This window comes from Heterocephalus glaber, unplaced genomic scaffold (assembly GCF_053883595.1).
Source record: "Heterocephalus glaber isolate CG9 unplaced genomic scaffold, H.glaber_assembly_v1.0 deba00001688, whole genome shotgun sequence".
Lineage (NCBI taxonomy): Eukaryota > Metazoa > Chordata > Mammalia > Rodentia > Bathyergidae > Heterocephalus > Heterocephalus glaber.
The window spans coordinates 4,603,535-4,611,675 of NW_028258413.1; the positions used below are offsets into that span (position 1 = coordinate 4,603,535).

Here is an 8,141-nt window from a genome sequence, read left to right on the forward strand (position 1 = left end):
GCAGTGGGAATGAAGAAGGTGGTAATGCCCGACCATAACAGAGTGGAGACATTTCAAAGCTGAAAGCGCCAGGTTTCAAAGGAGACAGCATCAGATCCAATATGGAAGTCTGTGACGAAGGAATAGTTGCAAGAATGGATGTGTTCATGAGAGTGACGGAGCTTGGAGGGAGAAAGAAAGTGTGCCGCTGAAAGGTCTAAGAAATCAAATACTACCTATTTCAATTCCCATCAGAGGTTCAATTAGAAATAGAATCCTTCTTTGCTTCCTGCCCTTCTCTGTCGTGTTGTTATGAGCCACACACTGTTTAAACAGCTGCGCAGTTTTACCTTAGGGTTGGGTAAATTGCTCTGGGGCTGTGGATCCCTGTTTGGATCTAAAACTAAGAGGAAACTTGATCATCTGCAGAATGACTTAGGAAGTGCGGGTAAGTTATGCTGTTTGAGGATAAACGAGTTAAGAAAGCTCAGAGAGGCGGGCGCTAGCGCAGGCTGGCTGCTGGGTCTGGGCTCAGAACCCGCACAGGGCAGCAGTCCTAGGGAGTGCTCGCTGCAACCGCGGGGCGAACGGACCGGCCTGGGGGGCGGGGCCGCGGGGGAGGTTGCGGGGCGTGCGCGGCTCCGCTCGCTGGGCTTCTTAAATATGGCGGTGGCGGTGTAAAGCCCCTTCCTGGCTCACAGGACCAGTGGGAGAGAATTTCATTGCTCTTGCCGACAGGACCCGAGGAAAGAATACCAGAACGGGATACCGTGGGACAAACAGTAAATGAAGTCAAGTAATTTAAACAGGAAGCAGCCCACACATATATTCCTCTCAAGTGTTCACATAGCTTGAAGAATCCCTCAGCCATAACCAATCCAATGGATGTCAAGAAGGAGACTCAAGAGAATACTCATTCAACCACGTCTTCTGTGCAAAGTGATGATTTTGACTGGAACATGTATTTGAAAGAGACTGGATCTCTAAGTGCTCCTTCAGAGTGCTTCAGACAGTCTAAGATTCCTCCTGCTAATGACTTCAAAGTTGGTATGAAATTAGAAGCCCATGACCCTTGCAATGCTACTTCAGTGTGTATTGCCACAGTTACTGGAATTTCTGGGGCCAGATTACATTTACGGCTGGATGGTAGTGACAGTAGTAATGATTTCTGGAGGCTTGTTGATTCCTCAGACATACAGCCTATTGGAACATGTGAAAAGCAAGGAAACTTACTTCGGCCTCCACTGGGGTACCAGATGAACGTATCATCTTGGCCAGTGTTCTTTTTCCAAACACTAAATGGATCTGAGCTGGCACCTGCAACGATCTTCAAGAAGGAACCACCAAAGCCACCCCCAAATAATTTTAAAGTGGGGATTGATAGGTCTCCTACTACCTCAGCAGCTATTATGTATAGTAGCTGCCCTCTTCCTATCATGCCTTGCCCCCTCCCCTGTGTGACATCATGCCAAGATGGTTGCTCCCAACAAAGAATAAACCCTTCTTCCCAGCATGTTCCCGCCTAGAAAGTAACCTAATACTCACTCACCTCCTAACACCTAGTGACATCACCGGCTCCTCCATTCCCTAGTCACTACCTCATGCAACCCCACCTCAGCCCCTACAAACCCCACCCCAGTCTCTATAAAAGACTCTTCCTGCCCCGGCCATATTGCTTTTGTCTCTCCTTTGTTCAGAGACAGCCCGGCAGATCTATTCCCCTAATAAAGGCTTGTTGTGGCCTGGTCTGGTCTTGGTTTTCGGCCCTTTTACCTGACAGGGATGAAACTGGAAGCTACTGACAGAAAGAACCCATATTTCATCTGCCCAGCAACAATTGGAGGTGTTAAAGGAGATGAAGTTTACATCACGTTTGATGGCTGGAGTGGAGTATTTGATTATTGGTGCAAGTATGATTCTAGAGAAATTTTCCCAGTTGGGTGGTGTTGCCTGACAGGAGATGTATTATAACCACCAGGAAATAAGGTTCCTATTGCAAGGAATACAGAAAAAATAGAATCTTCCCCTTCTGATGCAACCCAGCATTCAATGCAGTCTCCACAGGAAACTGCTGTAATACTGCCAACGTAACAGATCAGGAAATCGGCTCGAGTTAATAAACCACCTGGACCTACTCCAGCCCCTGAGAAGGGCAGTACTTTTAAAAATATCATAGCAAAGAAAAAAAGTCAAAGCTCAGGAAAAAAGGAAAAAACTATACCTGTGTTGTGTTCTACATCTACAACTCCTCTAAGAACGCTGGCAAGAATTTCGCATGATAGGAATGTTAGTGCTGCAACATCTAAAATAGTGATGTCCACAGTCTGTGTTTATATAAACAAACATGGAAACCCTGGCCCTCACCTGGACCCAAGGAGAATCCAACGGCTACCTGATCACTTTGGCCCAGGCCTTATAAATGTGGTGCTCCAGCCGACTGTGCAAGCCTGCGTGGATTGTTCCTTCGAATCAAAGACTGCTTTTGGGTTTCTTAAGCCAGATAATTGTGGAGGAGAAGTCATAACTGCCTCTTTTGATGGGGAAGTCCATTCCATCCAGCTGCCTCCAGTAAATAGTACATCCTTTGCTCTTTGTTTTCTTGAGACTTTGTGCCATAGCCTGCAGTGTGATAACCTTTTGAGTAGCCAGCCTTTCAGCTCTTACAGGGATAATATCCAAAGCCCTGTAGAACATGATAAAAATATATCAGTGAAAGAAGAAATACCAGAAAAGCAAAGCATCAAATGATCTGCTCAGCAACCTATACCTTGTGTCATTCCTATCTCTGCTAAACAGCCCAAAACAATGATGCATATTTGGAAAGAAGAACTATTGTCTCCTGAAGGAAAAGACATGCCCAAAGAGGAAGAGCTTAAAAAATTGAAGAATTCACCATTAAGTTCAGGAGATTCTTTTAATCCTATCTGTAGCGATCTTACATATACTTCGTCCATAGGGATTTTTCTCAAAATGAGCCAGGCACCTCAAGTTCAACACTAGCGGAGACAAAAATCATCTACCATGAGCAGTTACTGTGAAGCTAAATTCCAAATGCAGAGGAAAAATGAAGCTCTAAGTTATATAGCTGTACCTGACCTCAGTGTCCTGAAACAAGGCTTCTCTAAGGACCCTTCAACCTGATCTGTGGATGAAGTGATACAGTTTATGAAATGTACATATCCTCAGATATTGGACCCCCTCGCCGACCTCTTCAGGCAACATGAGATTGATGGGAAAGCTCTGCTTCTACTCAAGAGTGATGTGATGATGAAGTATATGGGGCTGAAGCTGGGACCAGCAATAAAGCTACGTTACTACATTGAAAAGCTTAAAGGAGGAAAATATAATTGAAAAAAAATCAGTTTAGATTGGACATAATTCTCAGGTGTACTGATAACATTTTAATTTAAAAGTATTTTTATTAGCAATTTTTGTTTCATAGAAGATTCCTATAAAAATGGTTTGTCAGAATTGCTGAATTATATTAATAGTCCAGTCTGTTTCTTTAAAAGCCATTTAACATGTTAGTATTAGCATACTCAAATTAGCAGTTCATTTGTATCTTCTTGTTTTCATTATATATTTCACAAATATACTTCATGCAGTAAGCAGAAAAACTTGATTTGGATTAATCTTTATATTTAGAACCAAAACAGCTAAATCCCAAGGAGAAAAATATTAGAGATTTAACAACTTTTATAATTCAATCCTTGAGAATTTTTCCTCAGAAGAAAATTTAAAGATGTATCTGTAGCTATCATTTCTTTCTCAGATATTTTCTCTCTGATTTTACAGTGTTCTGTTCATGCTTTAAGAATTCCTAGAAAAGGAATAGCCATATAAGTTATTTTCCTTCCTGTTGTTCACTCTTTAAATGTTGTATTTGTTCATATTTAAAGGGAAAAAGCAAGCTTATAAGCATTCATAAAGTGTTCTTACTCGTTTTTATAATTTTTAAAAATAAGACTGATAGAATGATCATTTTGTGCAGGTCTTTATACTACAGGAGTGGTTTGGATGGAGTAGGATTAAGTTTTTTCACAAAAATACATATATTTGCAAACCTATATTTTTGCTAAGCTTAGACATTAGCTAGGCATTTCACATATCTCTATATCTGTGTCCAAATTTTGAAGAGATATATATTTTATTGTATGTGTTTATTTCTCATATGGATACTTTATCATGTTTATATACTATTCTATACTTGTAGGTATACACAAGTAAATGTTGTCTTTTTGAATTTAATATGGTACTTTGCGCTGCCACAGAGGTAAGAATGTTCTATGAATATAGTTAGATGTTTTTATTCCACAAAAATTTGTGCATCATTTGCTGTCACCAGTACTGCTCAGCTTGCTCTTTAGGTGATAAGAAACAATGAGTAGATTGCTTTCCATGCAAGGATGTTCTCTACCCTATGCAATGTTTCTTACTACTTTGCTTGGTTCTGAGCCACTTATTCTGCTACATTTTAGGAAATACATCGGTTCTGACTCACTATTTTGGTCTTTGAAAGTTAGAACTTTCAAGGGGAAATGGTGCTATATGTTTATTGTTACTACTTGGTGAAATATTAATAAGCTATGAAAATTGGTTATAAAAGTATTAGCCATCTGTTTTAAATGTCAAAATGTTCACCAGGGAAAGAATGTACATTTTCTTTCTAGAAAATTAAGTGTACTTTAGATAAGAGTGCAATTATTTGAAAGATCAGTTCATCTGTTATTCCTTATGAGACTAGATTCTTAAACTTGATCTTCTTTCAAATTGTTTGTATGAAGATACTATGCCCATTTAAACAGTCCTCAGGCTTATATAAATGCTGTGTTTTACAGTTTTCATGTTTTAAAATATAATAAAGTTAAATAACTACAAAAAAAAGAAAGTTCAGAGAATGGGATGTCTTAGTACCAGTTTTTCTCGGTAAACTTAGCTTCAGACTTACTCTTCTTATTACATACCAAGATGAAAACCAGCATAGACACAGATGTACAAATATACAACTATTTAATTTAAAAAATAAAAACAATTTAAAACATGAGCACTCATTTGAGTCTCTGGTACAAGGAAATGAGATGCTATTGATCTGTCTTTTTTTCTGCAGCTTTCCATTCTCATTTTCTAGTTCTGCCTCTATTCCTATGAATTATCACTCACACTTAGGACACCTATGGAGGACCAACACCTGCTACTAGATTCACATTTCCCCTCTAGTGCACAGGTTCTCCAACTTTACTCTGCATTGAAACCATATGCAGGGCTGTTGCCACACCATCGGTAAAAGCCCCACTCCTGGAACTGATTCTGCAGAGCTGGGGAAGAGCCCAGGTGCCTTTGTAACATTCTCAGCAGGACAGAAGCCACTGGCTGGAGAAACAATCTGCAGACCAATGCTTTAGTAGCTCTGTGGCTTCCTGAGAGGCACTGGTGAAAGTAAATTCTTGAGAAAGAAAGGGAAATACAAGTGAATTTTTGGGGAAGCCTTAAGAAAGGGGGAGCACTGGCTGTCACCCTTGGGGCCTCCAAGCTCCTTATCATCTTCTGCTTTGGGACCTTCCCCACCAGACCCACCTCATCCTTCTGAACTCAGTGCTAAGGGAACATGTCTCACATCATCTGCATTCACAGAATTTGAATTCACTGATCCACTAAGTGAATTCATGGACTTGAGAATATTGAGAACAATTTTGTAGTGGCTGGGTTTTAAATATTGGTGATATAATAAAGTTTGTTGTGAATGAAACCTACCTTGAGTTAGCTCTTGTAGGTGAAGACACGGGAGGTGGTGACCTAGTTTTGGTTTTTGCTAGACATCACACAGCTAAAATGCACAGGAATAGCCTGTGTTCTTTGGTCGCATACAGAGCCAATGATGGGGCTTCCATGCATATGTCAAAGTACAGTGGACTCTCGAGTTAAGACTGGCCTGACAGTACTTCTTTTTTTTTTTGTACCGGGGATCGAACTCAGGTCCTTGCGCTTGTGCAGCAGGTGATGAAACCACTGAGCTAAATCCCCAGCCCCTAAGGCTGGCCTGACATAAGGTCAACTTCGGTTACAACTGGAATTTTAGCTTTCACTTATGAATAAAGTCTTGAGTTACAAACGAAATGCCACCCACTTGTGCTTCCAGATGGTCTCAGATACAGATTTAACCCATAAAGAGTTCTGGAAGGAACATGACAGTATCCTTTCCTGTGTGGGGTTAATTGAAAAATCCTAGGCTGGTGTCTCTCTAAGGACGCTAAGATCTGCCTGTGTGCAGGAGAGAGACTTTGAAGGCTGCATAGAGGAAACTGAGCTTTCAGTTGACAACTTGAGTTACAACCAGCCCTTTGACTCATGAATTGAGTTCATGAGTCAAGGGTCTATTGTTGAATTTATTCTTATTCTACCTGCAGACTCTGCCTTTTGTCTTTTATTTCTTTTCATTTACTACATCCTAATGTGTATTTCTTTTCTTCTTTTTGTCAGAATTCTCTTCAATCGTATTATGTATTAACCTATACGCTTTACATCTAAATTCACTAATTATTACCTCTATCTTCCTTATCAATATTTCTTTCAACACCACTTAATTTCACCTTTGTTTTTCTCCCCCAATCATATCTTTTTCAAAATCTTTTACAGTATTATGCAATACCTAGTTTTATTTTTCCTTTTTCTGTAGCCGTCCTTCATCTTGTTCAATACAGTTTTGGGGCTCTTTCAATGACACATACAAAATCCAGAAATCAATGTATAAATTAAAAAGTTGAGGCCATGAAAACCATAAAAGAGAAAAGCAAAGTCAGGGAAATTTTAGAACCAAGAAATGTATACAATAAAGGCTTAAATAGTTATATACTTTTAATTAATAACTAACTCTGAGCTTTATGGGTTGTTAAAGAAAAACAACGAAAGCTGTGATCCGTTTGTGTGAGTCACGTTAACCCTTCAGGAGCAGGCACTCGTGTGTAAGGTTAAACTCAGGCCCCTGCCTTGACCCGGTCCTTGTATGACGGACTTCGGCTGCTAGTGAGTGATGCTTCAATAGCATTAAGCAACTCTAGTATTTCATTTCATGAACCTTGTCTTTTAGAGCACTGACTAAGGTAAGCTGAGGGTCAAGTGCAATGTAGGAAAAACATGGCCTAAATATGCAGTTTATTAGTAGATAGTAGAGCATGATTTAGAGATTAACATGTGAATGTCTAGAGAGAGATGTATTTTATTTTTCAAAACAATTTCCAGGAATGAGATTCCTTTCACATGGCTTCTGACAGAAGCTAACTAGCAAATAGTCTGAAAGTGTTCTCTGGCAAGGACTGGTTCCTTGTGCTGACTAAGGACAGGCTCCATATTTCAAAAATCAACCGGCTGAACAGGGGGTTGACAGCCCCTTGCGAAGACTACACCAGTAGTCCACACTGCTTCAGGAGGGGACAGCCACCCAATGTCCACCAAGAGGAGGGCCACAGAGTGTGCTGGTCTGAGAGTTTACCAAAGGAAAAGTTTGTGCATCTCAATGGGCACATGAATCAATACATTCTGATGTCTCCAAGTGGTCACCATATTATGCCACCAAGATGACAAAGACGGGTGAGGTTTTCAAAGCCTAAGTTGCCAACTACCCACTACTACGGCCACAGGGAAAAGCCTGTCAGCCAATGCGCCTGTAGAACACCTGGTTTCAAGAACATAATTTCTTTTGGCGAATCTGCCAAGATGAATTTATTACAAATGTACACTTAAATAATGAAATAGATTACTTATTACATGGCATTGATGTAATCAATTACATTTTGAAAGATAAGTGACTCAAATAATTAGTTTGGTTTTAAAAGATTTTAAGCAATCTATTCTGATGTAGCAGGAAGAACCAGTTTCCCTTTGAGAGTTTGTGACATAATTACTCAGAATGGATATAGAAGGATTTTTCTTCTCAATATTGGACATTTATACTAATCAAACATCACTGAAATATTTAAAATGAAACTGGATAGAACTAGAACATAGAAAGCTTTGTGTCATTGATTGATTGATTGATTGACGATTGATTGCAGTCCTAGGGATTAAACACAGCACCTTTGCACTGAGCTATATCCCTGGCTCTTTTTTATTCTGAGACAGAGTCTCACTAAATTGCACTTGGTGGGCTCAAATAGGTGATCTTCCTG

The 8,141-nt window shown here is 39.9% G+C and overlaps 1 pseudogene; it reads left to right on the plus strand.

The window, feature by feature from the left end:
- The first annotated feature begins 624 nt into the window (after positions 1-624).
- Positions 625-3,358, plus strand: LOC101715690 (sex comb on midleg-like protein 2; annotated as a pseudogene).
- Positions 3,359-8,141: the final 4,783 nt, after the last annotated feature.